This window comes from Simochromis diagramma, unplaced genomic scaffold (genome assembly GCF_900408965.1).
Source record: "Simochromis diagramma unplaced genomic scaffold, fSimDia1.1 OVJJ01000545.1, whole genome shotgun sequence".
In the NCBI taxonomy this organism is placed as follows: domain Eukaryota; kingdom Metazoa; phylum Chordata; class Actinopteri; order Cichliformes; family Cichlidae; genus Simochromis; species Simochromis diagramma.
In genome coordinates this window covers 4,314,308-4,339,163 of record NW_024387371.1, presented here as the reverse complement: position 1 = coordinate 4,339,163, position 24,856 = coordinate 4,314,308, and the positions used below count along the sequence as shown (strand labels likewise).

The 24,856-nt window shown below is 40.7% G+C and overlaps 1 protein-coding gene across 1 annotated transcript in view; it reads right to left on the bottom strand.

Annotated features, from left to right (window-relative positions):
* Positions 1-13,088, bottom strand: part of LOC120719077 (nuclear receptor coactivator 3-like) — a 65,766-nt gene extending 52,678 nt beyond the window's left edge. The window contains exon 1 of the mRNA XM_040007959.1: positions 12,753-13,088. The gene's annotated coding sequence lies outside the window, so the exon portion shown is untranslated. The remainder of the gene's footprint in view (positions 1-12,752) is intronic.
* Positions 13,089-24,856: the final 11,768 nt, after the last annotated feature.

Here is a 24,856-nt window from a genome sequence, read left to right as displayed (position 1 = left end):
ACAATGGAAAATAAGTAAAAAAACAGAACTCCCCTTGTTAGAGACACACACACACACCCCTCTGAGGACCCCTTTAACAGGCATCTGTTAACTAAGAGCAAAGAGAAAGGTGAACCCAACCTCCTCCTGACCCAAAAGTCTGACTCTCCTTTTGATTGGGGCTCACAGAAAGGTCACCGATTGTGTTTTTCTAACTTTTAAACAGCCATCCACACACTATGCTACACTATAACGTCACCGACCACAAAAAGCGATTCTTCCCTGCGCTTCACCGAAAATGTTTGACTTTGTCAAAAAAATCCAGCTAAACTCTGCGTGCACCCAGAAAAAGAAGAGAGGCAGGAGAAGAAAATCTAAAAGTTTGCCACACTTTAGATTTGAATGCATTCTGTGACCTCAACAGCTGAGATAATATAGAAACAGACTATGCTGACACTTTAAACCTGACGATCCGTGCCATTATTAAACTTCAGGGGTGGCGTTTTATTATAAAGTGACTACATTTGATTAATTTGCCAATTTATTCATATGATCTCTGAATCAATACAGCAAAGCACACACAAAAATAAGCGATCGACCGCATTACGTGTCTCGTCTTGTGGTGACTGCAGCTGCTAGATGAGGGCGCATGTGGCCTCCCATGTGTCATGTACCCACTCAGCTCTTTTCCTCTTCACTGTAATTTTTTTGTGCCGTCCTAATAAACTCACTGTCACTTGTGTCCGCTGTATGGCACAAGTGTGTGTCAACACAACCAAATACTGTTAATATCATTCTAACACAAATCTTTAAAGCATAACAGTGCATGGCCCAAGTCTATTGAGGACATGTCCTTGCTCACCCACATTTGTCTTCTGACAGCGATACAAAGACGTGAACAACAACTGGACCCCTCAGGATGAATTTTAATCAAACTGGTGATGTTTTCACATTTTCTCTACAAGCAATTTGTCCTTTTTTTTTTAAACTTTACGACAAAAACAAGCCGAAACCTCAATTACATCCTCAGCCTCAGGTGCAGTCGCTTATTAGGAAAATGAAACCATTATGACGAACACACTAAACATTATAACTGCGAAACATCAGCACTGTCGTTATGTACAAGTACGCCGGCGACAACGTCGCAAGCTGTAGAGCTGCGATTCAGCGGGCATTCATCACACAGTGCCTCGCTATTAATATCATCCAACAAAGATTACTGTTAGACTCAATTTCCTACAATGTGTCGTGCGATGAAGCGCCGTGATTCCTCGGTGCGCGGGATTGTTTAGTGCACACTGTGTGCTGCGCCGAGTCTAGTCAGCGCCTGCAAACATGCAGCAGAGCCCCCCCAAGGGATGCTGCTGCAGCCCTCTGAGGGGAGAGGAGAGAAAGTGAGAGAGGAGAGGAGGTGGGAGAAGCCCCAGGTAGCCTCACAGCAATGCACCATTAGAGAAAGGAAAACACAAAGCCAAGCTCTGCTGCTCTCTTCTTCTCCAGCCACCGTACCCCCCTCTCTCTGTCTCTCTCTTGCACTGACCAGCTAAATATTTTATCAGCTGGCAAAAGAACCTACAAGCCCCAAGGCCAGGGGCTTCTTTTTTGTTTGTTTCTTTATTGAGGAAAGTAACTGTGTGTGTGCGTGCGCGCGCGTGTGTGTGTCAGAGACGAGGTGGAGGCAGGGCCGAGTTTGTTCACTGACCACAGCGTCACTGAAATGCTTTTGATTGGTCACTTTGAAGTAGTTCTTCTGTTCTCTCTCTTTCTGTCTGTCTTTCCCTCCCTCTCTCCTCCTCTCTCCCTCCGTACATCCTATGTGCAGCATGCTGCTCGGTTCAGAGCTGGATGAACGACCTTGAGCAGGCGCACAGGGCTGTGTTGCCATGGCAACGAAGCCTCGCACAACCAGTAACAGCTGGATGCAACAGCACTCCCTGAATTTTAGCGGGAGTCGCCACGTTAATAACGACTCTCTATGTCTCCTCCCCCCTCGTCTACTCTTCGCTCTCCCCTATGTATCCACCCCCCCCCAGCCTAACACTACCATCCACCCACCCACACGCACACACACACACACGCACACACACACACACACACACACACAATAAAGAGCTACTATCGTAAGAATACAGTCTTTCAGATTTTAACACATAAACTTATTTAGTTAAAGTGTAATGATCCAGACATCAGAAAAAGTTAAAAAGAAAAAGTCTCAGCCAGGAGACAAAAACACACTCAAGAAGACAAAGGTTGAGGTGAACCGGGGCGAGAAGAGAAGACAGAAATCAAGAGTGAACCACAAGTAAGAAAACAAAAGACAGAACACGGAGAAGCGCACCGAGATAGGCACTTGACATTCTTCTCACAGAAGAAATAGCTCTCAGAAAAATAAAGCGGCAGAGGACATGAGCTGCACCGAGGCATTCTGGGGAAAGAAAGGAAACAGAAACCAAGGATACACTCTGACAGTCCATCAGATCATCCCTCTCCCTCTGTGTGTCTCGCTATCTATCATCGCTCCAACTATGTTTGATATTTAGTGATTCTATTATCACATAAACAGTTTTTCAGCTACCTGCTTTTACACAAAATTAATTTTTCTACTGGCTCAATTACACAGCTGACTCCAGATCAGTGTTAAAAGACATGCAGTAAGTGTGGTTAAATTATTGGTCATTCTAAATTGCTCATAGGTGTGAATGTGAGTATGAATGGTTGTCTGTTTCTCTGTGTTGGCCCTGCATCCGGTCCAGGGTGTACCCCACCTCTCACCCTATGGTAGCTGCGAAAGGCACCAGGGCCCTCATGACCCTGGAAGACTGAATGGATGAATGGATGGATATTAACATGTTAATTTTCCCCAATAAAGAAATTATGTAACTGGTCACTGCTTAACTCTTACTAGTCAATGATATTAAAAAGCCAAAAGCAAAAGTTCAACAAATGAGGTCTGTTTTCCAGCGTTAGGTTTGACAGTGCTCGCCAGAGGTGGGACCAAGTCATTGTTTTGCCTAGGTAAGTCTACAGTGTTATCCTCATAAAAGTAGTCTCAGAAGGGCAAGTCAAGCGAAGTCTCAATCACTTGTAAAGTCCAAGTAAAGTCACAGTCTGAAATTTTGAATTCAAGTCTTTCGAGTCTTTGAAAAAAAAAACGAAAAAAGCATGTTGCAGTTAATGCTAATGTAAATATTAGACCATGTAATTTTTAAATCTGTGTTTTTCTCAACACATGACAAAATAGTGAACTTAGAAAATATACACAAATTGTGAAATTGCACCTCTTTAAAATGCAGCTCAATTAAACCTAGCTCCAAGAATAATTTTCACCGACAGTTCTGAGATAAGCTGCATGTTATTCTTGGATGCGGTTGTAGGACCGGCTTTAAAATCGCATGACAAAAATATCATACATAAATAAATGATTTTTTTTTTTTAAATATCATTTAAAAAAAAAAACTGTATCACCAACGTAGCCTGGAAAACATTTGCTAGTTAGATGAAGTCAGCTATCTCATCGTAGCATATTTATATGCATATTTATAATTATACGGTTCTTGTGAGTGCATACACTCATGAAGTTTAGTAACTTCAGGTCACTGCAACAAGCCCAGGTACAGTTTACCGACGGATGGGTGCAGGACCTTGAAATGCACCGTGTAGAAAGTAAAGACCATCGTACCTATCATAAGTTTACCAGTCTCACAAATCGTCGTCATAAATACACATTCGTTAACCGTTTATTAATAGGACCTTTGAGCTCAATGGTAATTAATTAGCAGTGGAAATAATTTCTGGTAGCATCACAGAAATGTAGCAGTGACAATAATACTGTATGCTGTAATCGTACTGGGCAATTGGTGATACAAAACAACTGTTTTATCCTGTGAATAAAAGTATATGTTTTTGTCAATGTACCATAATAACAGAAGCGAAACGCAATATTGTGTCAGGACAATTCACTATTTATGCACAATAAATAAAGGAGCATAGCGCGACAATTTCTGTTTAGCGCCAGACTTGCTTGTAACCTATATCACCAATTATGTTAAGAAAAATGACGCATTAACTACAAGAGCAGACTGACCTGTGTGGAAATGCTTGGAGCAGACTAACCTGTGAGCTGGAGTGTTCTGGGACGTTATAATTGGTCTTTGAATGGCTGCAATCCAGTCGCCTCTTTGTTACTTCGGAAACATGGCTCGAACAATTTCTCTTCAACGACGTAATCCGATAACAACCGATCTCTTTACCCGTCGGCTTCCCGTGGCTGTCATGCGACCGGCTGTTGCAGTTAATAATACAACAGCTTCTTGCCATTTTTGTGTTTCTTTTTATCGCTGTATAACTGATTTTAATTGAAAGCCTGTGTGCGCTAGTACCGCTTGCCACGAGTTCCCAGAATCCTTTGCGGTTCTACCCGTGAATGACGTCACATTTTCAATCTCTATATAATATGCATGTTAAATTTTATATTTGGGGTAAAATATCAAGTCTTTTCAAGTAAACCGGTTCAAGTCCAATTCAAGTCCCAAGTCATTGGTGTAAAAGTCCAAGTCAAGTCACAAGTCTTAGAACATTTTTGCAAGTCAAGTCTAAAGTCATAAAATTAATGACTCGAGTCTGACTCGAGTCCAAGTCATGTGACTCGAGTCCACACCTCTGGTGCTCGCCTTTGACACACGACAAAAGGAACTATATAAACAGGTGTTTATATAAATGTTAAGGTCAAAGTTATAAAACAATTGATGTAACCATGACAGATCCTCACGGCCTTGGCTTTAGAGGGCCGACCTTGAACTGAACACCCTCTGCCACTCCCTGTGCCGCTCCCACTCATTAGTTTTGCTCACGTTAGCAATAAGAATAACATATTTCAAAAATACCAAAAGCTCTTGTAGTTAAATCCACTCATTAAAACGAAACATTTTAAGTCAGTATTCTTTAGTATAGAACGTTGCTTTTTGGGTAAGAATTTGATTTTCAGTTTCAGTTTTATTACAGTCTTTTTTAAAATTTGCATTTAGTGTCACAACTTGGGTCACTTTTCTTATGCAAGAGCTCTCCTCTGAAAAGGAAGCACACCTCTTTCTAGACTGTTCAGAGAGCTGCAGCATCCAGGTGCCATGTGAGAAAAAAAAGAAAAAAGAAAAAGTAAGAGACATTGTGTTTCTTTCAGTGTTTTCTAATGTTCTAGGCTACATAAAGCCCTCTTGCGCTTAGTAGTAAATTAGTTATTTGCACACACACTCACAAAAAAGTGTGACTTGCACTTGGAAGTGTGTCAGTCTCCAAAGCAACTGGCAAACAAGCTGTTTCATCGTCCTGCAGACAAAAGATCAAAACTTGCACTGAACTTGTATTTGGTTGGGATTTGATTTAAAATCCACAGAGGTAAAGTTAAAAAAATGTTATAACTGTCCAAATACTCAAGACGTTACCAAACTGTGTATATATATATATATATATATTTGATTTTGTTTTGGGAGGCGTTATGTGTCGCAGCATATTTTGAAAATAATGATCAATGATACTGCAGCTCGACACCGAGAAATCAGAGAAATCTGTGTCGCCATCATTTCTTCTTGTATCGTCTTTAATCATGGAAGCACAACAGCTTCCTTCACATTGACTGTGGGTAGAATTTCTGGTTTAAAACTGTTAGCTTGAAGATAAAATATAACATATTTGGTACCAAACATAAATCCCTTGTCTACCTCCAATTTGTTATCAGATGAATAGCTGTAGTATGTGACTCTTGATAACTTGGCTTGCTGGTTTCTGACTCAGAAGGAGATCCATACTGACTAGAACTATGTGCTTGTTTGAGATCAGTAACTGCATTTATGCACACTTTTTTAGTGCATTACACTACAAGCCACATTTTAGCTTTTCACATATTAAGATAGCTATTTACTTATTTTACTAAAACACTTTTCTATGCTCATGCTGTCCTGTGTTTGGTAGTGTAGAGCAAAATGTGTCTGTAGCACCACCTGCCAGATGTAAGTTTATATCTAAATGTTTGGATTGAAAATCTTGTTAGAACTGGCCGTCCACTAAACCGCTGATCTCACTGTTGGCCAAGACGTTTTGTACTGAAAACACACAAGTGGAACAAATGAATGAATCTGTGTGTGTTATCAGCAGTGCCGCATGTGATTTTAATCATCTTTCTGTAATGCAGTAATGTAACGCATTACTGTCCTATATTGAGTAATCAGATTACAATTATGTAATTATTTGTGTTATAAAAGGTTCTTTAATTATCTGCACAATGGGTGAAAAAAACAAAACAAAACAAAAATACAAATTTTCATTTTCCTGCTTCTTTTTTCTTGCACAACAAACAGCACATTTCAGTTTGTGTGCAGGTAGGAGGAAAATGGTGGAGATATGGACATTACTTTTATTTTTATTGCAAAAAAGCACAAGAGCCTGACAAAAGTAAAGTGCAAACTCCATCCAGGATAGAAACAACTATCCACTACTGCTAATACAACACTGGGTCTACACAGAAGGATCTCCATGACAGAACCCAGAGTGACTTTACAGCTGAGTGTACGCAGATCCCAGCCCAGCAGCCAGAACCTGATCTTCAACAGGCTCTGGCTGCCTGTCGTTGGCTGTGATGAGTTTGTGTAAGTGTATGGGACTGTAGCCCATGGTTTATACTGTTAACTGGTAATTATGTGACAACACATTTCAGGGCACGCAAAAGTAATTATGAATAGTTTCAAAAATTACTTTCTCCAGGAAGTAATTAAGTAACATTATAGATTACTTTAGGAAAAAAGTAATGAGTAATGTGAAGGTTTTTTTTTACTTTTTTTTTTTACTTTTTCTGACTAGTGACCCAAACAGAGGTTCCTACCCATATGGAAAAGAAATAGTAAAAACGTATATGATTTACTCATGAAAGTGGCCACTTTCTCATTACTTTCATATATTGTTTTAGTAAGTATCCAAAACATACAAGTTTCATTTTTCAAGGGATCTTATATCTGTTTTCACTCTTGTATGCTTTTCATACAAGTTTCACACAAGACAGATACAAACTTTATAAGATTTATATATATCTTTTCCATATGGGGAGATACAGCATTGAAGCACGTCAATAATTACATTAAGCCCCTGTCACACGGGCCAAGATCAGTCAGTGAAGCCCTGGCAGCTTCCAGCTAGGGAAAAACCTGTAGTCTCTGACAGCTGGTGAGTGGTTGTGTGAAGCTGATTTTTCTTACTACATGGAACTGGTTCACAAAGAGGTATATAGTGCTTCATTTGCAATTGCTTTGGTTGCTAGCTGATTATCGTGGTTGTCTATAGTTTGTATGGAAGAAGCTGACATGTCTCCAAATACCAATTACTCGCTAAGTGGCGCAACATGAGAGTTGCCTTAAGGTGCTTTATATTGCAAAGCGAATACCCTACAATAATAGAGAAAACCCCCAACAATCAGATGATCCCCTATAAGTAAGAACTTGGCAACAGTGGGAAGGAAAAACTCCCTTTTAACAGGAAGAAATCTCAGCAGCCAACTCCTGTGAAAGGAACAGAGAACATTCTGGTTCACTGGTTTCTAGTCTTTTGGTTTCTTTGTTAATGTTCTGGTTTCTGTCTGTGTTTCTTAGTTGCTTTGTCTCCCCCGTCTGCTGTGTCCCCTTGTCAAGTCCATGTCTGTGTTATGTTTCCTGTTTTATTTGAAAGTCCGTGTCTCATGTTAATGTACCTGGTTTTGCTTCCCTTGTCTCATTAAATGGCCTGTATTTATATAGCGCCTTACTAGTCCTTAAGGACCCCAAAGCGCTTTACATATCCAGTCATCCACCCATTCACACACTGGTGATGGCAAGCTACATTGTAGCCACAGCCACCCTGGGGCGCACTGACAGAGGCGAGGCTGCCGGACACTGGCGCCACCGGGCCCTCTGACCACCACCAGTAGGTAATGGGTAAAGTGTCTTGCCCAAGGACACAACGACCGAGACTGCCCAAGCCGGGGCTCGAACCGGCAACCTTCCGATTACAAGGCGAACTCCCAACTCTTGAGCCACGATTGCCCCACGATTAGCCCTGATTTGCCTCAGCTGTGTTTCCCTCCTGCCTCTCATTCCCTGCTTGCTCCCTCTGTGTATTTAAGCCTTGTGTTTCTCTGTGTCAGTGTCGCAATCTACCATCTTATTATGCTGTGTGTTCTGCCTGTCAGCCTGTTTGCTTTTGTAGTTTTCAGTTTTGTTTTATAATAAATCTAAGTTTGAGTTTACCTTCCATCTCCGTGAGTCTGCACTTTGGGTCCTCCTTACCACCACTCCTGCCTGCACACGGCCTACACATGACAAAAGTTGCTACTTCTGTAACGTGTACGGTGGTGTAGGCACAGCTTTTACTTTGAAAGTAAACATTTTCCATTTCATTTGCATCATGCTTTTATAAGTTAAACTCCTGCTCCGTGGTTAGTTAGCAGCTGGGATAACAAGCAAAAGATTCCGGTGCGATTCCAGAAGGAGTGACCCCTTGTAATGATGGGAGAAACCAAAAGTACTTTTTGCAGACAAGATGAAAACTTTGGTGACTGTAGCAATCTACAAACAACGAGAGCAATCACAAGGTTTTCAGTGCAGCTCTCTCTTTGCAACTGATGCCGCACAGCATCAGCCAGGAACTACACGCCAACCAATCAAGGAGGGTAAATTTCTCTAAAAATCTTCGGTTTCTAGGGAGAGTCACCAAATGGTCTCCAGGTCTCAGGTTTAGGTCTTAGTCTGAAGGCTTGCAGGTAGCATCATGTGTATTTAAAGATGCACTATGTGCACATCCTGCAACCATCATCCATTAGGTATCTGGCTTCTACTGAATTCAAAATAATTTTCAAATTATGAATTATTAAGAAATCTTGGAAACATTGTGTATTTATTGAAAATGTAACTGATCTTTTTAATGAAGAATCACTCTTAAACTATATCAAAATGAATATAATTTAAGTCACATTACGCAAAGGCACTGAACTAAAGATGCAGCATCATGATGGGGAGTAGATTTGGGCTTTTAGTGAAGGGCAAACATGCAGCAGAGTAGTCATTTAAGCTTAACTGTCCCGGTTTACTCATTGGTAAAAGCCAGAGTTGGAATTGAAAATTAAATTTGATGAACTGTCGAGCCCTAGAGCGCCCAGTTTTATAACATAAATGTGCAAGTAGCCCAGTAGGCTTATGTGTAATAAGAGTATGATTATAAATATTACTTCATCACACACAAGCATTATTTAGCTCAGTAATCCAACCTGAAAACAAGTATTTTTAAATTCTACTAAAGGGTTATTGAGGAAAAATATATTTCTATACCCGAATGTAAAGTCGATTTTTGTACGCTTATTGAAACTTAAAATACTTTATTGTCAGTGAGGTCAAAATATTATTTGGAAAAAAAAACCCCTGCAAATCAGATGCCCCAGTATTCATCGCTGGAGTGTTGATGTTTAAGTAAAAGACAGGTGGACAAAAATGAGTGAGATTTAAATATGAGCACCCGCTCCTCTACAGAGTGAAATCAATGAGAGCTGGTGAAGATTATTTCCTGTTTAACACATACTGACATGTCAGAGAGGGGCCCCAGCAACAACAGGACAACAGTTAGCTCACTACTCTGGAGCTGGGGGAGGCAAGGGGACAGCGAGAGACATGCCACAGAGAGAAGAAAGAAAATGGCAAAGAATGTGAACAATCTGAGGCAGAAAACTTCCTGAGTCCACAATAGAGGTGGAAAAAAAACCACACACACACACACACACACACACACACACACACACACACACACACACACACACACACACACACACACACACACACACACAAAACCCCAGAAAAAAGCGAGCACAGTCGAGGTGGGTAAAAACGAGATTGACCAAACACCAGGACGCAGACAAAAGATGAGAAATACCAGGTGGAATTCCAGCAAGAGGCTCCACCTGAGCCCCTCCCCTTTCGGTACACACCCCCTCCTTCCTCCTCTACACACACACTCACAGATTCACAAGCTCCCAGGCTAATATGTGATGTCCTGCTTCTCTGCTTCAGCCTCACGAGCCCTGCCCCCAGTGCCTGACCCAGTCACCAGCATCCCCTGCTAACCTCTGTCCCCTTTTTCCCCATTCAGCAAACATAATGCATCACTGTCACCCTCCTCCTCCTTGTCAATGCATTCATCCCGCCATGCGCTTGGCGAAACCCCTCATGAGTCCTGGCGGCTCGCTCACAGCACCTCCCTGTTCCCATTGCCTTCGGTTCCTTGTGAGCAGGTTGTAGGCGTGTGTGCGACAGCACGTGTGCAGAGACTTGGTCCACAGAGTTGACTGTAAATCTGTCAGAAGATGGGTGCCGTGCAACGAGACAACGGCTCCTTGCTGCGACACCCAACCCCCCCTCACTTGGGCAACAGACGCATTTGGGGCACAGAGCTGAAACAATTACTGTTAATAATAAATTCCTGATTAAAACCCCGTCACAAGCAGCAGCCAGACAGTTCGGAGAGCATTTGACTAACTATACATCAATTAAATTAGGAGAATAGAGCTTTCAGTAAGTGGCTTAACAGGACTGAATACGAAACATCAGTAAGATAAACAGAAGAAGCTAACTGGCCTGAAAGTGTTTATTTTAGTTGTCCTGTCATCCGTTATTTACTAAATAATTTTTTTTCCTGTAAAAATAAAGTCCACCTCTGTTTGCCAAAGCCCAATGTCACAAATTTAACTGCCCCAAAACCCAAGTTTACTACCATTACCAAACAAGAAACCAGCAGCTGCTCACAATTTAGAACTGGCAATCCTAATGGATCAAATATGATGTCCATCATATTTTTTTCATATTTTTTTTAACTAACAAGGACACCCTCAGCCTAACATTAAAGTAAGTTATGGTGCAAAGTGTCTACCACTGAGCTACTTACAAGTTGCAAATGAAAAGCAATGTTTGAAGTCAAAGAATGATAGGCAAATGTTTCCCTGCAGAGTTTGCATGCTATTCTCTCGGAGTCATGCCCTTCCTCTCGAAATGATCCCACACTTTGGACTTCCTGCCTGACGTGTGTAATTACTATCTAACTATAACGTCTGTTTGCAACTCAGTTTTCTTCCCCTTAATCGACCAACAAACGAACCAACATCTGGTCAACAAACTCTTCCCATTGGCTAATATTTAGTTGACTATTAGTTTGACTATTAGTTTGCTGTATAACTGAATATTTCAGCCAATTAAAATAGTTCAGATTGTTATAGTAGCTGAAACTTGAACCCATTTTTATTTTCATGTAAACCTTTTGGGGGGGGAAAAAAGGGGCCGTCAACAGTAACCAGTTAGACATTATAATGTCATGCATCACTAAATAAGCATGGGGAATTCTTTGGTTGCAGCATCTCATCTGTGACTTGCTGCAAATTGACATCTTTTGAGAAGGACATCTGTGAGTGTTGAGCTGTCACTGTCTTTAACCTTTAAATATTTTATATCTTATAAAAGAGACTAATGAAAACTATCTTTGTTAGCTGCAGCCACGTTTGGACACGCATCTAAATTTAGACAGCGACTTCAATATAATCAACTCAGCCTCACATCCCTCACCTGCAGCATCACTCCGATTCAACCTCTGTTTACACACACTGAACTGTAAGGCTGCTATTATCCAGTGTGAGCTGGGGCTCTGGTGTCATGCTCAAGGACACAGTGCTTTCCGGCGTACGCACACACACACTTACACCACCGGCTGACTGTTTCAGGGATCAAACCGTGCACCTTCATAATTGCAGAGCAGCGGGTACGCACAGGGCCACGTTGCTGCCCCCTGCAGATATACAGTTAGAGACATTACTGAGGATGAAGCAGATGGCAGGAGGGGTTATGAAGGACCTAACAGGAAAAAGACACCATCACGACGAGCATTCACCGTATCACCTCACACATTTTAAGGCAATGCATGACCCCTTCGTGCACTGCTGACGTGCACACTGGAGACACACGCCGTAGACCGGCTGCACTTTATTTATTTGAATTTAATCGGTCTTGCAGGCTGGCTGAGCGGCTGGTTGACTGACGGACGGTCACCGTCGTCTGCCTCCTTCCTGCAGCGCACGTTTGTTGTAAAGCGACCAGCAGAAATACAGCGGGAGCCGCTTTCACATACAGTACGCAGCCGAGTGTGTTTGCACGCTCCTGCTCATCAAACATCCCGGTCCAAATTCCCTCACGTTGCGACAGCACCGGGCTCAGCTGTTTCCCACCGACTGTCGCGGACAGCGAGCATCAACCGGTTTAAAACAAAAAAATAAAAATAAAAAATCACCCCGTGATTTTGCGTTCAAGCGCGAGCGTGCGAGTCCAAAGCATGTGCTGTCCCAAAACTTATTCATGTTCTGCAGCAAATCTACTGGAGGCACTATTGCGATCCAGCGGCTCGTGCGTAAACTGGCGAGCTTGTGCGATCAAGTTAAGTTTATGAAACGTGCCAAACGTTCAGCCGTGCTGCAAATAAGCATGGCACCGAAACACGCACCGCATCACCGTTACAAACCGGGGGCAAATGTTTTCTGTCATTTACTTTTTAAAAAATAATAAAATAAAATATGTATTCTGTGCCCTCCGCACCGCGCCGATGCCAATATTGTGTGCGCACTGCCGCTGGAAACCCAAGTCAAGACATTTCCGTCCTCTATTGAAATGCAAACCAAACGCAAAGTCTGGTCAAACTGACTGAATAGGAGCGCGCGTGCTGCACGTACTTACCTCGTGGACGTATCTCTCTCCCGAATCGATAATTTCTTCTTTACACCATTAACTCTCCGCCATCTTCGGCTCTGTTTGTTTAAATGGGAAACACTCCCGAAGCCCAAGAAGCCAGTTCTGTAAGTTGAGGCGTCGCTGGGACTTGTGGGTAAACGAGTTCTTTCTAGACGAGCCCCGCACTTCCGGATGGCTCGTCCAACCCGGATACGGACTACAGGCAGACTCCACCACCACACGGGGGAAGGAGGAGGAGTGGAAGGTAGAGGTGGAGGTGGAGGAGCAGGCACCGTCTGTCTAGCAGCGTACAGACGGATGTGAGCGACGAGAGGGAAGATGCCACAGTGTGTGTTATCAGTTAACCTCACTGCACGAAAAGCAAACAGCTGACTTGTTTGTGTTGATGGGAGGAGCTACAGGCTGCAAATATCCAGACTTTTTTTTTTTTAGCCAAAAGAGGGCGTTTGGATTGAAGGGGTGATAGAAAAGAGCGAACTTGAGAGCAAATAAGGACGCAGAGGTCCTGTCCTTGCCTTGTGCAAAAAAAAAGTTCACTTGGATAAATAAAAGCCGCCTCTGTGTGGTCCTCATTGAAAGAGTTTGGAACAGTTTAACATTTGTTTTGCATATTTAACCACACCACTTCCTATAATTGTGCTTTTCTGTTTTGAATATGATACTCAAATTTAGTTTGTTGCTTTTTTTTTAAACGTTGTGTTCATTGATTTGAAGAAACAAAGAAAGCGATATTGCTAAATAAATAATTCCATAGAAACATATTGTCAATAACTAGTGAAAACTTTATGCATTTAGTTATTATTTTATGGACTTTTATGGACTTGTCGCCATTGTTTTTGCACTTGCACCGATTTCATCTGGATCCTCCCTAACTGATCTCAATGAACATCAAGTCCGCACTTGTTGTTGGTAGTTGATGTCAGGTGTCATCGGAGGGATTGCGGTATAGTATACTTAAAATAGGAGCAAGTTTCAGTAATCTGCTTGACGTTCATGCCCTCATGCAAACTAAAGCCACCTACAATGTTGTATAAATACTGAGCCTATCCCATCTACGGTAGGCCGGGAGGCGGGGCACACCCTGGGCAGCTCTCCAGTCTGACGTTCAACCATTAAAACTTTTTTTGGTGTTGTTTCTTCAGGATAACAAGTAAATAACTGCAACTTTATCAATAATAAAAAAATAAATAAAGCAGTATATTTGAAAATGGATTATATTTTAGCATTAGAATATAATTCCGTTTAAAGAACTTCTTGCAGAAACATAAAAAAATAAATAAATGTACAAACTTTACTTTGGCTATATATACAACTTTATACAACTTTTTTATGCCAGGTGTCCTAACAGTATTATGGCTTGTGACTTTAATATGAAACTAAGCTAACATAAAATTGTTCATTCTCCTATCACAGTCTCTCAGCTCTGTCTTATGACTCTTTTTTTGAGGGGGGGGGGGGGGGGGGGGCAGTGATTTATCAACAGCTGTTAAAGAATTTGTCAGATTTATGAACCACAAAGTTTTGTCTTCATGAGATCATGAGATCATGATAACCTCTTATAAGTTATGATATTTGTATTTTTCTCATTTTGGGATCAAACGTGGTAGCCTAACATTTATTACACATGCTTTTTATTAAGGCTTTGGCCATAGAGACATGTGTCCAATTTTAAAATCTAAACCAGGTGTGTGCTTTTCTTTGTGGACCAGCTGGTAACAACTAGCAGACAATAATTTCCAGAGAAAGGAAGTAAAACTGTCAAAGTGTGCTCACTTTAGGGCTTAATAGATATTAGTGAGATTGATGTGTTTATTAGTATTGGTGAAAATGTGAGTAGACAGATGAAAAAAAAAGAATAAACAGCTAAGCTGCAGCAGAAACGTGCCAAAGATATATTCAAGTTCAAGATAACCTAGGGAGTGACCCAGTGCGCAGTTTGTAGATTTCCTGCACAGTGTATAATGTTGTCGTGATTCTTAAGCATTTAAAAGAAAAGATATTTATTTAAACTCCCAAATATCTGTGTCACTAAGATGTTAGTTATAGCTCGCACATCTATAAAACATTGACATTTCTAAAAGTTACCTCCCAGTTTTACTTTTTTCACAGAACAAGTAAAGTGCGGAGTTGCTGTGAGTTGCGACACGTGAGCACCAGCTCATTTTGTTCTGATGCCTGCGTTTGTGATATACATTCACTTTAACTTCACATGCAGATATTAACAGCATACTGAGGAATTAAGTTTTCTGGCACTTGACCTGAGAATGACCGACTGACTGAAAAAAAATTAAAACACGTGTCCACGGCTGAAGCCAGAAAAGGTACGCTTTTCTGATGTTGTTTCACAGGACTTACAGATAAGAGGGAGTTCAAAAGGAGAAGAAGAAGAAGAAGGAAGATGTAAGTGGATGTTTACATGTTTCAATGCCAAAAAATTACATCCAATGAGGATGACAGGGCATCAGTGTCAGGGTTGTTTAATGGATTTTGTCAGTAGTGAATTATATCAAAATAAATTATTAAGACTTTCTGTGTGGAGCTTGCAGGCTCTGCCTGTGCCTGAGTGGGTCTCCTCCCACAATCCAAAAACATCTATGCTAGGTTATTTGGTGATTCGTAATTGCTTTACGTGTGTATTAGAGTGTGTGGTTATCTGTCTGTGTGTGTTTGCCCTGTGGTGGACTATGACGTGATCAGCCTATACCTTTTTGCCCAAGGTCAGCTGGGATGGACTCCAAACTCTACGCTCGATAAGCAGCCATGGGAAGCGGTGGATTGATTGTTATAATATACTAAAGATTTTTTCTTTTACCATTTCCCAGAGAGATCTGAGGCAGTTCTAAAAAGTTTTTCCAAGAAAACATTTATAAAAAATGTATAATTTGTGGACAAAACAACCATACACATGGGTTGAGCACGGCAACTAAATCTCTCATCATAAACTATTGAGTTTCTGTCAATCAAGATTATTTCAGTTATTTTTCAGTCCTAATTTTCCAGAACTAACCAGCAAAACAACCCCTGAGCCCAATTATTTCCAAAATAATAGTATCTTTTGTATAATAGCGTGTACAGGTCTGAGTAATATGTAATGTGAGAGTATGAGTAATCATAGTATCTCACGTGGTAATGTGTATGTCATCGGTTCATGTAACATATTGCAGATCCTGGATTTTTTTACTCAAATTTCTGTGTGAATAGATTAATCATTAGATCAAATGATATATTCTAATATTAGCTCACAGGGTTAATGCTAATAAAAGTATTAACTCTGCTCTGCTTGCTGTAAATAATGCATTATGTTAGGAAAACTTATTTACCCCATTTCTGATTTCTTTGTTTGTTGCTTATTTGTCACACTTGAATGTTTCAGGTCATCAGACCAAATTTAAATTTTAGACAAAGATAACCCAAGTGAATACAAAAGGCAGTTTTAAATGACGATGTCATTTATTAAGAGGGAAAAATATGTTCTTTTTCTGAAATGCTGTGTTAGTTTTACATCAAATGTAACAGAACACAAACCAGACTACAAAATATTTTCCTAAATGTCTTCGGGATCATCACAATGTTGTTTGCCAGTCTCTTTCTTATTGTTGAATCATCAACTCTGAACTTAACTGAGGTAATCCTGCAGTTCTTTAGATGCAGTTCTGACCTCCTGGATGAGTCGTCGATGCACTCTTGAAGTAACCTTTGTAGGCTGGCCTCTCCTAGAAAGGTTCACCACTGTTCCAAGTTTTCTCAATTTGTGGATTATGGCACTGGAGACCCGAAGCCTCAGAAGTGGCTATGTTTGTGGGTTTCTTTAGATTGTGGCTTGATCTGTTGCTTCTTCGGATCTTTTGCCTGCTTCACTTCGTCAGACAAGCTCTGTGTAAGTGATTTCATGATTCAACAAGTCTGGCAGTAATCAGACCTACGGTAATTCATGATTTAACAAAGGCGGGCTATTATTTTTTCATATAAGACCAGGTAGAATTGAATGCCTTTTGCCCTTAATAAACAAAATCAATATTTTAAAACGGCATTTTGTATGTCCTCAGGGTATCTTTGACTAATATTAAAATTTGTTTGTTGATCCCAAATGTGTGAAAAATGTGCCAAAAAAAGAGAAAAAGAAATCAGAAAGCAGGCAAATACTTTTTCACAGCACTCTGTATGTGTTACAGATTGTTGCAGTATCCTGTAAACAAATGCTGAAATGTCACTTTATATCCTACGGCCCTTTTGGAAGAGCTGGCCTCCATGAACTGGGTTTGCGTCGCTGGAGGGACTGCAGCTCCTTCAGGGCACCTATTTCTTATAGATGAGGCCCCATATGCAGGCTCCATATGCGAGCTGGCAGGGTCAGTGCGGAGCAGTGACATCTGAGCCGGGTGGCCTATGAACTGGGACATGTCAACACAGCACCCCGACTGCTGCCAAGATAGACAATTCAGGCACAGATAGCACCAAAATCCGTCATCATGATAATACTAGGCAGACAAGACCACAGATAGATGGACAGATACACACACACACACACACACACACACACACACACACACACACACACACACACACACACACACACACACACACACACACACACACACACACACACACACACACACACACACAACACTAACACTAAGTGTCACTGACAGTGTGAATGGAAGGGGTAGAAGAGAGGAAGGTGAGAGAGAAGTGAGCCAAGATGATGAGATAGAAGAGTTTAGTTTAAGGAAGTTTAAGGAGACAGAGAGACAAGTTCACAGATAATGATGAATGGTCCATATTGCCTGAAGGGAAGGATAGCTAGAAAACCTAAAGGTGTAAAACACACACAAAGTAGAAAAAAACAGTGTGGCGGATGGAGGAGAGGAAGTGTTGAAGCGCAAAGAATCCTCGAGGGAGTGAAAATAAGGTGGAACTACAATGGTTTGACTGGGATGAGTGAAGAAGGGTGGGCATACATGGAGGAAAATAAGAAAATGGTGAGATGTGTTATTATCATAGCATCATTTATTAGGAAAAGCTACAGCTTTCTACCCACAAATCAGCTGCCCATCACATAAAAACTGTCAAATAAATGTGTGCGCTTCACGTCTATTCACTCCTAGAGCGACACACAAACATGCGCGCACACACACACACAGAAACTTAAGCCTCTTTTTTTTATTTAGTAAAAGTTAGACTTGGTGCAGTGGCAGAGTGTACAGAACCAAAAACAGCTGGCGTAAAAATTAAAGCAGTTAAGAGGTTGAATAGAAAAAAAAACTACATAAGCTATTTAAAAACTACAAACAGAGGTTAAAGCAAAAAAAAAAATTAGCACTATCATCATCATTACCTTCCATACCACATGCAATAATAATTTTAATTGTTTTTTTCAGTCATACTAGAGATTGACCAGTGATTGCATGGATTTTTTTTCACTGTCATATTATGTATAGGCTCGAAAGCCTACTACCAATTAAGCATATTAGGTGATGTGCATCTCTGTAATGAGAAGGGGTGTGGTCTAATGACATCAACACCCTATATCAGGTGTGCATAATTATTAGGCAACGTCCTTTCCTTTGGCAAAATGGGTCAAAAGAAGGACTTGACAGGCTCAGAAAAGTCAAAAATAGTGAGATATCTTGCAGAGGGATGCAGCAGTCTCAAAATTGCAAAGCTTCTGAAGCGTGATCATCAAACAATCAAGCGTTTCATTCAAAATAGTCAACAGGGTCGCAAGAAGCGTGTGGAAAAACCAAGGCGCAAAATAACTGCCCATGAACTGAGAAAAGTCAAGCGTGCAGCTGCCAAGATGCCACTTGCCACCAGTTTGGCCATATTTCAGAGCTGCAACATCACTGGAGTGCCCAAAAGCACAAGGTGTGCAATACTCAGAGACATGGCCAAGGTAAGAAAGGCTGAAAGACGACCACCACTGAACAAGACACACAAGCTGAAACGTCAAGACTGGGCCAAGAAATATCTCAAGACTGATTTTTCTAAGGTTTTATGGACTGATGAAATGAGAGTGAGTCTTGATGGGCCAGATGGATGGGCCCGTGGCTGGATTGGTAAAGGGCAGAGAGCTCCAGTCCGACTCAGACGCCAGCAAGGTGGAGGTGGAGTACTGGTTTGGGCTGGTATCATCAAAGATGAGCTTGTGGGGCCTTTTCGGGTTGAGGATGGAGTCAAGCTCAACTCCCAGTCCTACTGCCAGTTTCTGGAAGACACCTTCTTCAAGCAGTGGTACAGGAAGAAGTCTGCATCCTTCAAGAAAAACATGATTTTCATGCAGGACAATGCTCCATCACACGCGTCCAAGTACTCCACAGCGTGGCTGGCAAGAAAGGGTATAAAAGAAGAAAAACTAATGACATGGCCTCCTTGTTCACCTGATCTGAACCCCATTGAGAACCTGTGGTCCATCATCAAATGTGAGATTTACAAGGAGGGAAAACAGTACACCTCTCTGAACAGTGTCTGGGAGGCTGTGGTTGCTGCTGCACGCAATGTTGATGGTGAACAGATCAAAACACTGACAGAATCCATGGATGGCAGGCTTTTGAGTGTCCTTGCAAAGAAAGGTGGCTATATTGGTCGCTGATTTGTTTTTGTTTTTGTTTTTGAATGTCAGAAATGTATATTTGTGAATGTGGAGATGTTATATTGGTTTCACTGGTAAAAATAAATAATTGAAATGGGTATATATTTGTTTTTTGTTAAGTTGCCTAATAATTATGCACAGTAATAGTCACCTGCACACACAGATATCCCCCTAAAATAGCTAAAACTAAAAACAAACTAAAAACTACTTCCAAAAACATTCAGCTTTGATATTAATGAGTTTTTTGGGTTCATTGAGAACATGGTTGTTGTTCAATAATAAAATTATTCCTCAAAAATACAACTTGCCTAATAATTCTGCACTCCCTGTAGTTGCAGCCACCACTTTCAACTGCAAGGCAATTGCAAAAGGCAACCTGTTTCTAAGCAAGCACTGCCCAACTTGGAATGACTGCAGTCACTCTCAGACAGATTGGCAAAGATTGCTGAGTAATTTATAAATGCAGACAGATTGCCAAACATGTTGTAATTAATCAGAGTCATTCTGCATTGATGAGTGCAACGCATCTTTTTGCAGTCGGGAACTCGACTCAAATTGGTTGTTATCTGGTTTTATTCCCGTATGAAACCAAGGTGCAATGAAATCGCCACCTGACAGCAGCTACATCACTGCTTGTTGGAATTTCCATTTCAAATCTATGAGGTTTTGGCTGGATTCTGAATGCTAATGTGAATTTCTGTGTATGTAGATGGCACCAGATTTGCAACAGATGGCAACAGATTGGTGATTTTTAGTGATTTATAACAGTTAATTCCTGCATTATAACAAACAGATTGCAATTTTAATTGTCATCTTGACATCGTTCAATCGAAAACTCATATCACACTGACTCTGTCTTATTGCTGCTTTGTTGCCATTTTGATGCACCAAAGTCACTTTAAGGATGGCAACTGACTGGGAGTGATGGCAGACATGCTCCTCATCTTCAAAGCAAAAAATTTAGAGGAAATGAGATCATGAGGTCATTGCACAGTTGTGCATAATGTTTGATAAAATTATTGCCCACTGTTAAACTGGATACAATTCAGACACATGTCTGAAACTTCATCTTGCAGAAGGAGAAATAACTCAACAGAAGTCCCCACCCCAGCCGAATGTGTACTACAACTTTACTCTGAAGCCTTTTTCACTATTAATCTTCCAAAACACAGTCTTTATAAACACTTTTTTGACTGAGAAATCAAGATTTCACAAATATTGACCTAATTTGTTTAATATCTCTAGAGTTAATGGCTCGTCATTAGATATGGCTTAAATCCACGTCAGTATGAGCTGTAATCACATCGGTGCTTGCTCAAAGCTTCATCTGGTGCTGCTGGTGTTTTCAATTTTTATTTGGTCTGTGTCATTCCTACAAAACCTCAGCTTTATTTTGAAATTAGTGCTAATTAGCTGTCACATTAAACTAAAATGGCGAAAATGATACCTGCTATCATAGCTGCATTTTAGCGTTGTCACTGTGAGCTTCTTAATGTGTTGCCACAGAGCTGCTCTCTTGTATTAAAATCCATTGTGAAGCTTTTAGAACCTTTACATACGCATACTTAGTGGATAATAATTTCATAATGAAGATAATTGTATTTTTAAGGATTGATACTTTGTAAACTTTTTTAGTTGGTTAAAAGAATAACAATGTTCTTGTTACTGTCTCTCAAACTACAAATAGCAAGATTTTATTCAATGGGCCAATTTTGGCTTCCTGAAGGTAGGAAATATACAAAAAAAAACTACTGTGCACTCTAGATAATGGGGAGCAGAAATATTAAGAAAAGGGCTAAAGCAGAGAAATCCACTGATAAAATTCATCCAACCATCCATCCATCCTCCTCCGCTTGTCAAATGTATTGTGAATAAGCATCTGTTTGAAAATGTCAAACTTAATGGGCTTTAATAGAACAACTGTTGGACATTATTTCAGACTTTTGCTTACAAATAATTTCACTTAAATATATTTAGTGAACTGCTGAATACCTCTGAGAATATTGGCTACGCTTGCAAATGGACATTTCTGTGTTTTGAAGTGAAACACTTCAATTCATTAAGTCTGCTCCTGATAGAGTGGAGAATTGTTTTTTCTATGGCGGCTGACTTCAGGTTGTAGTTCCATAATATTTAAAGCCACATTATTATGGTACTTACTATCATTTGGAAATTTTCATAAGGTTGCCTGAGGCTAAAATAATATGGAAATGAGTAGAAAATGAAATAGGAAACACACACACACAGCAGCAGCAGCAGCAGCAGCAGCAGCACCATAATGTTGAACTGACTCTTACTATGCGACTTGACCTCCTTGAATCTTCGAAGATAATAAAACATACTTAGTGCACAGTAGCACTCCATTAGATGGTTAAAACATGGGCTGAAGATGATAATGCTTTATTTACTGGCATGCAGATTATTATGGAGACATTTTCTCCGAGAGAATTTAAAAGACTGCAGAGAGAGTTGTGGGAAGGTGAGAGCAACAGGGAAGCTGTTTAAAATTCCAAACAGGTAGGGAGGAGGCTTCAGGAGGGTAGTGGAACAGCTCCCAGCACGCACACGCACACGCACACACACACGCACACACACACACACACACACACACACACACACACACACACACACACACACACACACACACACACACGCACACACCCTCCAGAGAGAGGGAAAAGAGACAATCCATATGCAGAAAATACTGTTACATTTGTATGTGGCACTAAAGCAGCTGGTCGATTAATTGACTTCTCATGTCTATCAACAGACTTAGTTTCAAGCTGTTAAGACAAAAACGGGTATTTGAAGCCATCAACTTGATCTCAAAAATTTCTAGGCATTGTCTTTATGTATTTAAAGATTATTCAAGAAAGTAGCTCAGCAACGTGGTCCAGTGATGAGCACCGTCATCTCACAGGAAGATGGTTCACAGCTGGAGCCTGCAGGAGTTTGCAGACATGCCAGAAAGCTGCAGTTGGACTTACCTCACCTCTATATTGCCACTCAAATGACAGCAGTATATGTAACGTATTGAAATGTATTCAACACATTGGGGGTTTAGATCTAGGACATGGAAAAAGAGGAGATGAGAAGATCTGTCAGCAAATGCAGCAGAGAAGCTAAAGGTGGAGCTGTGCTAAATAATTAGTTTGTCATACCACCATATGGCCAAATCCCCTGTAGCTATTACCCTCTGTGTCCACTTCTGTTTGTGAAATATAGCTCAGCGTCATACAATGCAAAATCAATACAACACAACTGAACAGACAGAGCAAAAAAGGAGGGAATTGTTGGATCACTAGCTTGAAAGCCTCGAGGGACAGTGAAGTTGCTGTTTCGAAAAACAAAATCCCAGTTTGTTTGTTTTTTTTTTGGTTTTTTTTACCACAGTTGTACCTAAATTGGGCATTACAGAGAGGGGTCAGGAAATGAAGGAATACGTGTCCCTGCTAGTGCTGTCAGCCGTCCCATTTGCCTCCTGGGCATGCACACACATGCAGATTTATAGGGATTCATGTTCCAGATGTGCAGTTTGTTGATTCCAAGCTTCATGCGCACACAATCTGTAGAGTGCATTTATAAATCATACTCACATTGCCCCTGGTACTGGTCCCACTGCCTGTCGTTGTGCACAGTAGTACAAACTGGCCATGTTTAGGATAGTTTATTAGCTACAAAATTATTAGGTAAGCCTACAAGAAATCAAAATGTCAGGTTTGAGAGAATACGCGCGTAGATTTGGAAGTGTGCAATAAGTCTAATGCACAAAAATCCTTAGTGCACTCACCATGCACTCTCCAAATTTTCCCCTGCAGTGTTGACAGGGTCTGAACTTTGGGGAACCTGAGGAGAAGAAAAAGATTTTTGGATATATTTGGACTTACTGTTGGCGCACATCTGTTAGGTCATTAACAAATGCATGCAACATTCATCTGGACAAATTTTTAGAAAATTCACAGTGCTGCTGTAGGCCTGTTTTAGTCGGTGACCTGCTCAGTCAGTCAATTCTAATAGCTCTCTCATCATTACTGAAAAGGTTTTGAAGTGCAGTCAAAGCTACCTAGCTTGTTTGTTCCGTTTTAAAATGAGAAAATAAGTTCATAGTGTTTATTTAAAAGCCTGACAACATTGTTTGCACAACATTGCCCTTTTGTGGAGAACTTTATTCTTTAATGCTGATGAGCAACAGTAGCTTGCTTTTCGTTGGACTTCTTCTATTTCCACAAGGCAAGCTCTGTCGAGAAGGCTTAAGTGTGGTTAAGTAGTTGTGCAAAATTTTATGTCCAGCTTCACCAAAGTTGAGTTAGACATTGCTTTATTCTGGTGAGTAAACCCATTGAGAGAATCTGATATAAATGCAAACTTCTGGTTCTAAATGTGAATGTGTCTGGGCCACGTTATGCCCAGGATCTTACCTAATAGTCAGCTTGAGAATGGTTCGAGTGTGCAACAGAATACCAAGACTACCAGTTAGACTATTTGGTATTTTGATATTATCAGATCAAATTATTTCTGAACCTGCTTGCAACTGATCAGAGATACAGATCTGTAAAAGAAGAAGAAGAAGAAGAAGTAAGAAGAAGAAGTAAAGTACCCCCCCCCCCTTTCCATAAAGAAATAATAATGTACTTCAATTCAATTTAAATTGTCACCTCAACGCACTTGATATTGTAAGGTAGACCCTACAATAATACATACAGAGAAAAGTGTGTGTGTTACACTGTCTCATTATTTATTTAAGAAAAAACAAAATGGAAAAGCAGTGTCTAAAAAACTAACACCCCATGATTCAGTAGCTTGTAGAACCACCTTTAACAGCAAGAACTTGAAGCAATCATTTTCTGCATGACCTCATTAGTCTGTCACATCATTGTGGAGGAATTTTGGCCCATTTTTCGTTATGACGTTGTTTCAGTTCATTGAGGTTGGCAGTTGTTTGTTGATTCTGCTGTGGCACTTCATTCAGGTTGAGATCTGGACTTTGGATCATTGCAGCACTTTTCTTTCTTTCTCAGCCATTCTGATGGAGATCTGCTGCTGCTGTTTGGGATCATTGTCCTGTTGCATGACCCAATTTCAGCCAAGCCAAGTATCCAATCCAGTGTCTGCAAAACAAACCCAAATTATTACCCGTCCACCACTGTGCTTGACAGTTGATATGAGGTGTTTGTGCTGATATGTCATGTTTGGTTTGCTCTGATGGCCCTGATCTCCTGGATCTATCCCTCTCTGCCTCTAGCTCCTGGGGGACATTATTGCAGCTTCCCACTCTTCTACTTCTGTCCTTTTATTATATTTTCTCCTATTTTCATTTTACTATTATGAATTGTTGGAAGGTCTTGTAAGATCACTGCTACTAAGGGGCCGAAACTCTCGTGATGCAGGAGAAATATCTCTGTGGTTATCACTTGTTTTTAACTTGTAGTCATGCAACTTACAATATATATTTAGAATGTTAGGTCACTGCAAGCAGAAGCTACTTTCTCACAGAAAAAGA